Source organism: Sander vitreus, chromosome 18 (assembly GCF_031162955.1).
Source record: "Sander vitreus isolate 19-12246 chromosome 18, sanVit1, whole genome shotgun sequence".
Classification (NCBI taxonomy): Eukaryota; Metazoa; Chordata; class Actinopteri; order Perciformes; family Percidae; genus Sander; species Sander vitreus.
Genome location: NC_135872.1, coordinates 27,950,331 through 27,960,156, shown reverse-complemented (window position 1 = coordinate 27,960,156; position 9,826 = coordinate 27,950,331). Strand labels below are relative to the sequence as shown.

The 9,826-nt window shown below is 43.2% G+C and overlaps 1 protein-coding gene across 1 annotated transcript in view; it reads left to right on the top strand.

The window, feature by feature from the left end:
• tube1 (tubulin, epsilon 1) overlaps nucleotides 1-9,826 on the top strand; it is a 38,432-nt gene that overhangs the window by 27,069 nt on the left and 1,537 nt on the right. The gene's annotated exons all lie outside the window — the stretch shown is intronic.

The window sequence follows — 9,826 nt, the reverse complement described above, 5'->3', positions numbered from 1 at the left end:
ACACAGCACTCAGTAAAGGACATTTCAAGGAATACTTTCTACTAAATTCTTTAAAAGACACACACTGAATTCATTGGGAGAATTCTGGTTTGTAAATGCACGCACTATATGTTGTTGGTTTAAGCTGTAGGTCCCACTTAATGCAGACCGACATGTATCTGAGTTCACATTCCATTATTATTTACACTGAGTAAAGAGGTCCCTCTCACAGCAAGCCCTCCACCTCCATCCACGTTAGGGTTAGCTTCTCATGAACAGACCAGAATATTTGTAATATATGATCCAATGTTTGATTGTTAGCAACATGGCTCTGTGGATGGCAATGTCAGTCAACTGTTGGATGGATTGCTATGCAATTTTGTAGACATTCATGGTTCCCAGAGGGTGAACCATAATTACTTTGGTGATCTACTGACTTTTCCTCTAGTGCCACCAGCAGGTCATTTTTTGGTTTTATCTACATGTCTTGACAACTATTGAATTGCCATCCAATTTGCTACAAATATTAATGGTGCCGACTTTAGTGATCCCCAACATTTCCTATAGCACAAAGGGAATTTCATACGTTCTTTTCTTGGTCTTAATGTACATACAAAGAAATAGACAAACATCTAAAAACAAGGACAACAAAGCTGAACAAGGTCAAACATAAACATTTAACTACTATGAACAGGTCAAAATACATATAAAACTATAACTATATATATATATATATATATATATATATATATATATATATATATATATACAGCCCTAATGTATATATATAGATATATATGTTAGGGCTGTCAAAATTAAAGCGTAAACGCACGCTCTGTGATTTCGCGCCGTAGTTTGTGAAATCAGGAAGCTGACCCACAACCAATCAGGGCAACGAAACAACATAACCAATCACAATCTTCTCTGGACGCAGCGACGGTGGCTCTGCAAAATAGTCTCGGGAAGTAACTTGCTTTGGTGGAACATTTGCACCCCACGAAAGACAACGCCACATACAATATTAAATGAAGTTAACTGTTGACACAACACAGTAACTGGAGCCAGCTTTGAGCCAAGTCCCAAGTAAGGCTCAAGTCGTTTAGTCCAAGTCTTAAGCAAGTATTAAGTTTTTATTGGGGGTCAAGTCACATCAAGTCATCAATCAGTGACTCGAGTAGACTCGAGTCCAAGTCACCAAGACAACATCTTTGACGCGAGCTATATAAATTAGCTGATACATGGTTAAACCTCATTGGCTCTTACCAGTGTATCTCCGTGTGTACTTCGTCCACAGCAATCTCCACCAATCGGTCCCCACATGTCCCAGTTAGAGAGGAAATGCACTAAACATATTTTTTGTAAATCTTTACAATCATTCCCTGAAAGAACCACGCTGACCTGCCTTGTTGCACCATCCATATTTTCTTCACAACTTGCCATTTTCAGCGTGTAGCTCGCTAGCTGGAAGGTTGTTGTTGTTGTTTCCCAAAGCGAAGGGGTTTTGAGAACGGCAACACAGAGCGAAAGGTGAGGGAGCTACGCACCGGATGTCAGGAAACGATCCTGGAAATGTACTTCCGTTGATCCAGACTAACGGCAGCTTGTCCAATTAGAAATGGCGCATGCCCAACCATGGCAGGATGTACCGTGTCGTGCTAGTGGCGATTCTTTCTGACCAATCAGTGGTGTGCAGTGGTTTAGCTCAACCTTCTAGTATCGGTTCAGCTCGCTTGGAACCTCGAATTAAGTGGTACCAAGAACTACCACGTACACGCACTATCCACGACCTTTGCTAATGGAAAACTAAAAAAGAGCGAATCACGCCATGCAGTAGGAAAGCGGCATTAGATAAAAAGTCAAGTGTGAAGATAGTCACAGTTGTAAAAGTCATCGCAAGGGAGCATTTATAGACTATCCTCCCCCAAAAAACACACACACACACACACACACACAAGATTAAGCAGTCCCGCCAGGATTTCGAGGCCTTTTTTTGAGATTGTTGCGGCCCAAAATGCCTGATTTCGCGGGAGCTTTTGTGAAATGTTGCGATAAAAGTTGCGATGACAATAAAAGTTGCAAATGAAGTTGCGATTTTTTTTTTTAATTTATAGTTAAAACTTAAAAAATAAAAAGGAAACTTGTTTTGGGGAGAATAAAACTACTCTGGGCTGAGATTTCCTAGGAACCTTACCAAAAAGGCTCAGGATGCTGCAAATGTTGGTATAATATGAAAATGGCTGGTGGATTTAAGACAAAAAGTAATAATTTATTGAATGATTCAAATCTGAACATATGTGTCGTTGGCTTGTTGATCTTTACATTGTTAGTTCATTTCCTAACCTGGCCTGGCCTGGGACACACATTCATACGGTTTGATAAAGTAACGTTACTTACTGGACTTTAACTTATCGTTGCACTTACAATAACGAGAGTAGCTGTCCTCAACTTAGGTCATCGTGTCGTCTCATCTCCGGTTTTTCCTGCATCCACCGTGTGTGTTTGTGTGTGTGCGTGTCAGCGGGGGGAACTGTATGAGCAGCAGCCCCGCCCCCGCCCGCTGCAGACAGCCGACAGGATTGAAACAGCAGTCGCTGACTTTAGAGTGAAAAAAACGTTACAGCGTACATTGATGTTAAAATTGGTTGGCAGGGCGGTCTGAAATGTTTAGCACGGTCTTTCGCTGTACGTTTTCTTGGTAAATGTGAGATGTTTGAGTCTCGTCTTCATATCGGAAGCTCTCTCTCTCACTCCCGCTTGGTCAGTGGCACTCAGAGTTACGCAGGACTGCTGGGATTGGTTGAAGTCGCGGGAAACTCAAAATTGCGAGTCGCACCAAAGTCACGGTGATTGGTTGAATTGACGCGATCGCGACATCGTGAAATCCTGGAGGGACTGATTAAGGAGCAGAGCAGTGGTTTTGCAAGTTGTACTAGTTTTCTTTTATCTAAACTTTGTAAAAATGTCATTGTTGCTGTATGAGTATAGTTAGGCTAACATCATTGCACCACTTGTGTGTAGCCCACAGCCTCCAAGGAGCAGGTCATGCACTTTTATTAATGAGGGTGGAAACGTCAACGGTATTTAAAAATAAAAGAAATCACATATTGATTGGGATTTGTGTCAGAAGTTCAGTGTGGTCTGGATTCAGAAGATAATCTGAACTACCTTTAGAAAACAACCCCAAACACAAGGTCTTATGGGTTTGAGGAAATTGGTTTTCACACCTGTAGTTTGTTTGCTCTGGTCAGAATCAGTTGGTGAGTTAGTAAACTTGGAGCAGTTTGGTTTTACACCTGGAAAAATCATTACAAATCAGGCAAGAACATCCAGCCCTCTTATTGGTCGGATATGTCTGGGGGCGGGAGCAAGAAAGTAAATACAGGAAGAAGGTCCTGTGTTCTGGTCTAGTGGTCAAACCAGCTCATTTCATTAAAATGATCAGACATTGTTTCGCAAGAGACGTGACTACGTCTGTTCTGGTCACCGAGACTTTGCTCTGCTCTGCCGGCGTCTGTCTCCAATTTTAGCGGCAGCTGGTTTGACCACGGAGATAGGAGTGATGGACGGCAAGCTTGACTGCTGTCTTTTTCTGTGATAGAAACACTGCAAGCTGCTACACTTTGCTGCTCTGCTGCTGCAGCACAGATTGCTAAACACACCTGACTACAGGAGACATTAGCTCAGACATAGTTGATGCGGTTCGAGTACGGATCACGTTCTCACCACAAACGAACCGCTCCAGAGTTCGATTGAAAGCGTACCGAGACCACCTCTTCAAGCAGGTTTCGGTACGCTTGTTTGATCCGCTTTTAGTGCGCAGCAGTGTTCGATTGCCGCGTTCTCACCTGCCCAAACGAACCGCACCATTCCATTCAACCGAACTAAAGGCTGTCGGTGTGAAAACGCCCTTAATCTTTGGAAACTGAGCACTGCAGACTCTCAGGTGGCCAAACCACTAACCAGACAGAACATCATTAAATCAGCAGCATGGAATTTAAAGAATGTGCTGAATACATATCTGTAGTTTGTCTTGCGTCTGTCTTTGTAATCACCGTCATTGATTTTAAGGCAGTGTGCAGGGACTCCAGATGTCAGTTGTTGTGCAGAAAGTAAGGGCATTATCTAAAGAATGTAGTGGATTAAAGTCCTTAAATAAGCATATTTCTCAAAACATTGAATTATTCCTAACCTGTCTTGTGTTACAAGCCCCCTCTGGGGAAATAGAAGTCAAAGGAACTGTACTCGAAATACTGAATAAAACGGCATGCTGGGATTGCCTCCACATAGCTCTTTTCATTTTACAACCACATGCACTAACACTCACGCATGGCCAGATTGGCTATCAAAAAACAACAACGGAGAACTCCGATTACAACAAGGTCAAGGAAACGTTATTATCCCCGAGGGGCAATTTGGTTTACAGCCAGCAGTGCCACACACCATACAAGCAATGTAGAACACAGGTAGAACTAAAACAATCAAGCATAACATTCAACAAGTCAATTGATGAATAAAACATTTAAACTACCTTAAAGTGCTCATATTATGCTTTTTGGCTTTTTTTTCTTCCCTTTCCTTCATTGCGTTATATATCTTTTTTGTGTATGTTATAGGTTTACAAAGTGAAAAAGCCCAAAGTCCCCCCCAAAGGGACTTACCATCTCCAACAGAAAACACTGTTCACAAACTGCTCCAAACAGCTCTATTGTAGTCCAGCCTTTACTTCAGAGACAAACGTGGTCACTTTGGAACACACGTTATAATGCTCGCCTAGCTGCTAGCATGGCACGCCCCCATACTTAAGGTTGGGTACCTTTTGCATCTGAACCAATAACGGTACCGGTGCCTGGTGTTCAGTCTCGGTATTCAACGGTACTTTTTTCGGTACCTTACGCTTACTGAAACTGTAACACCTGGTTGTAACAACTACAACATTTAATTACAGTTAAAAAAAACTCACAACTTCTCAGTTTAAACAATTTATTTAAACACAATACAAACACCCTCCCCACCCTATATGAACATTTTATCCCCCTCCTAAAAATATAACAACATGAACAATGGACAGTAAACATAAAAAAAAACACACTCAAGTTCAAACATAGGTCAAACTACTGCTACTACTACTAAGTAGTTCTCGTGTAATTCTTTTTAAGAAAGACTAGCATGTCAACTCTTTCAGGTAAGAGCCGCGCCCGCTCAACACCTCAACGGTTAGCTTGCTATGAATAATATGTCATCTCGTTATTACTTTCAAGGTCGGCACAATAAATTTAGCCATTTGCTCGCTAAAACAAATTGGCTGACTGAGGAGTGTGCCCCTAGCCTGGCTCCGCCCTCCTACTTACTTCCGCTCAATTTTCATTTCCCTTCAGTACTCCGTCTGGGTTTGCGGTATATTGTTGGGTTTTTTTCAGTCCAATATTTGGCGGTCCAATCAGCGAACAGAGGGAGTGGCTGAGAACGATGACGTCGAGGACGTGCACTAGAAAGATGCGAGCGAAGCCATTCGGTCCGTTGTAGCAACGCTGCCGAATATCCAGAAGTTAAAGCCCGAGCAAGAACAATCTTTGCTGAGTTGTGTTGGTGGCCATGATGTTGTGGCCCTCCTCCCCACGGGGTTCGGGAACAGTTTGATTTTCCAGCTCGCTCCGTTAGTGGTCAAGGAGTTGGCTAAGGCTAACGCTAGCGATGCTAATACTAAATATAAGCCATCACGGTCTCCGCTCTCGTTGCACATGTGCATGACATACGTCACGACCAAACGTTAGTGATTGGTTATGGCAGATCCAGAGTGGCTCTGGGCAGATCCAATAGTTTTAAACTTCAACAGAGTACCCGCCTTCAAGGAAGTTAACACTTGTCAATGGAGAGAGGCCAGACTCTCTGGACAAATGAAATGGACCAGAGTCTGGTAGGACCAGTCTAGTGTGCCCCCGCCACAGCCTCACTGACTCCCGGGGCTTAGTCTGGTCTGCTCCGCGTGCCTTCGGGGCTAACACAGAGCTACACTGGCCGCCTGGCTGCATCCAGAGGCAGCAGCTAGCTAACGGGAGCTATCTGACCTGCCCAACGTTAGCAGTGTTGGCGGCAGTGATTTCACAAACAAACCCAGTAAATATCAGACGGGATGTTGTCGTGTCTCGTCCTACCTCCAGCCTTTAGCTGAGAGAGGTTATTTCTGAATAAACCTGAATGCCTCACAGGCTAATTCACATCCAGAATCAGCGGCAGCTAACAATAATAATAACGGGGTTGATATTAATGTCTGGCCGGCCTGTGAGCTCTCCGAGCAGCATGTGAGGAGGAAAACAAAGTTGGCAAAACAAACAAAGTTAGCAAACAAACAAACCAGCACCGAAATTTGGCACCGTTTGATTTTACGTGAACCAATACCGACGTGATTCGGTCGGTACTGATAAAAGTATAGGGTTCGGTTCCCAACCCTACTCATACTCTGCTTCTGACTGGCTAGTAGTCCTTACCTAGGTACTGTCAGGGCACGCCCTCATACTCTGCTTCTGACTGGCTAGTAGTCCTTACCTAGGTACTGTCAGGGCACGCCCTCATACTCTGCTTCTGACTGGCTAGTAGTCCTTACCTAGGTACTGTCAGGACACGCCCTCATACTCTGCTTCTGACTGGCTAGTAGTCCTTACCTAGGTACTGTCAGGACACGCCCTCATACTCTGCTTCTGACTGGCTAGTAGTCCTTACCTAGGTACTGTCAGGGCACGCCCTCATACTCTGCTTCTGACTGGCTAGTAGTCCTTACCTAGGTACTGTCAGGGCACGCCCTCATACTCTGCTTCTGACTGGCTAGTAGTCCTTACCTAGGTACTGTCAGGGCACGCCCTCATACTCTGCTTCTGACTGGCTAGTAGTCCTTACCTAGGTACTGTCAGGACACGCCCTCATACTCTGCTTCTGACTGGCTAGTAGTCCTTACCTAGGTACTGTCAGGACACGCCCTCATACTCTGCTTCTGACTGGCTAGTAGTCCTTACCTAGGTACTGCAGGGCACGCCCTCATACTCTGCTTCTGACTGGCTAGTAGTCCTTACCTAGGTACTGTCAGGGCACGCCCTCATACTCTGCTTCTGACTGGCTAGTAGTCCTTACCTAGGTACTGTCAGGACACGCCCTCATACTCTGCTTCTGACTGGCTAGTAGTCCTTACCTAGGTACTAGACTGGTTGGGCCTTGTTAAAGCTATAGTGCGTAGTTTCTGTCGCCCCCATGATGAATTCTAACACCACCACCCCCCACCCCCCGTCCATTTTCATTTACATATAAGTTGTCATGCATGATTTTAAACATTTAGAAATAGTTTAATCAATGCATCATAATGCCTTAAAAACGTGCATATAATGCAATATAGAAACAACCTTCATTAAAGTGTTAACTAAGTAAGTTTTAATAAAAAAAAAGTCCAAGTAAACTTGTGGTCTAATGTGGTCTTACACAACTCCCTTAAAACAAAAAGAAACAGAGAAGAGACTTGGATTTTGTTGGTCATTAGTTATGATTGCGCGTCGAGCTGAGCCGACTGAACTTACTAGTAGAGATGCACCGAATCCAGGATTCGGCTTTGGATTCGGCTGAATATTGGGCTTTTTGACGGGGTTCGGTTTCTGCCGAACCTTCGGATTTTTTTCCACCGAACCCTACACTTGCACTCCGCGCGCTACGCTGGTCGACGTAATGACGCTGCCGTTGATTACGGCAAGGTGTTTACGTAGGTGGAGCGTTCAATGCAGTAAGCTGTGAGAAAGAGAAAATGGAACTGGTGAGCAGAAAAAGTGTTGTTTGGCAGTACTTTCAGTCAAAAGAAGACCATTCAAGTCCAGCTACATGTTCAATCTGCAATGCTGATTAGTCTGGTGGTGGCGAGGACCGTAAACAATACACAGCATCACCGCTGTTACAACATCTGGTATAGGGTGACCAGACGGAAATGTCCCCGGTTTTCACTGTGACTGACAGACCCGAAATTGGAATGAAAGAAAGAAAACATTGACCAAACATATAGTCGCGCTGATTTGCGCACGCTACACGCGCAAACTCAAGCCAGAGCAAGCGCTGCTCAGAGCTCAGACATGTTCTAGAATGTCCATATTTTACGATGCTAAAATTACTGTTTATTTACATGGAGTCTGGTGGGTTTAGCGAACGCAATTTTGCGGACTTTTTATCTTTAAAAAAAGGATCTTACTCTAACAGAAAGATCAACCTCCTTAGAAATCCTTTCCATAATGTTGTCAGACACTTAGAATATTAATCTGAGTCTGTCAGCGGCAAAACAAGCACTTTTATGAACGTAAATACAAGCTGGACAATTGACGTCCATTAACTTACATTGTAGCTTGTTTCACCGTTGCCGACTGCGATCTCATTTAATACTGGACCAATGGAAAATATTTCCTCAATAGTTTTAACTGTATCCGATGCTCAATGAGCGGCTGCAGAAACAAGCCCAGCGTGAAGCAATAAAGCAAAAGATGTCAGATAAATGTAGTGCAGTAAACATTACAACATTTTCCTCTGAGGTGTAGTGGAGTACAAGTATGAAGTAGCAGCAGGGGCGATTCTAGGATCAGACCTTTAGGGGGGGCTCAGCCCCTAATGAGATGTGAGATGGATATAGTGCATGCAAAAGTGTTAATCTGCGCCATGAAATTACCAACTTCTTCACAACCGCACACCTGCTCTCCCTCTGACTCAGCCAACCACAACCACCTCAACCACAATCTAAGCTTTCCAATGATATTAGTGCCAGGTTTGTGAGAAAATTAACATTGAACTTACATGAAATGTTATCATATTTGCATTCTGCATAAATCTCTGTACACCATTACTCTGTGAAATATTTCACAAACTCTTCACTCAACACATGCATCGGTACAATAAGCGGTTCCCGGGTAATCTGGTTTTGAAATTGCAACAAAATTTCTACATGGTCTCCAGCTTTATAATGTATTCTCATGTAAACTATTTATGTCAGCACAGACATTTTTGTAAATTGCTTAGCCAGTGTAGCCCACCATAATGGTTATTATATTGCCAGATTCCAGACAATCACACTTACAAATGTGAATATATATTTCTACTGGTATGCTTCCTAGTGACATTAATGCAAAAATATGAAGAAAAAACTATTCCACCTGTGTGTGCATGGTCAAAATTCTGAAGTGCAAAATAGTTCAGGCTACAGCACAAATATTCCCATCCATAGATCAGAATAATTAAGTCTAACCTCTGAATTTCTCTTCAAAGTGCACCAGATTGATGCATTTAAACGTTAAAATAGACTAAATGTTCTTACAGGGGAGCATGCCCATGGACCCCCCTAGGGGGGCTTGTGCCCCAGTGCAGCTCTAGGTCTTGTGACGCCCCTGGGGCAGTGTCCCCGTTTTAAGTTTTACAAAGAAAACAACATTACCTTTTTTGGAGGTATTTAAATGTATTTTGGAGCCAAAAATGTCCCCGGATTTTGTCTCAGAAATCTGGTCACCTTAATCTGGTATGAAACATCCGAAAGAATACAAGTTGTGCATGAAGGAATCTACAGACAGCAGCCACAACGCAGCAACTTCAGGTACGGCAAAGGAAGGACAGTCGCAGCTAAAAACTGGTGTTAACCAGACGGATTCAGTGCATCCCTATTTACTAGTTGCAGAGTAGTGAGCCATTTTTTGAAATATGGCCGAAACTGTCCAACTCTTATAAAAATGTAGCCCAAATGATCACAACCTGTCCAAAACAATTTTTACCTGCCCAATTAATAAATAAGTATTCATGTGTTTCATCTATGCTGTTTTTAATCTTTGTCGTAAAACATTGGCAT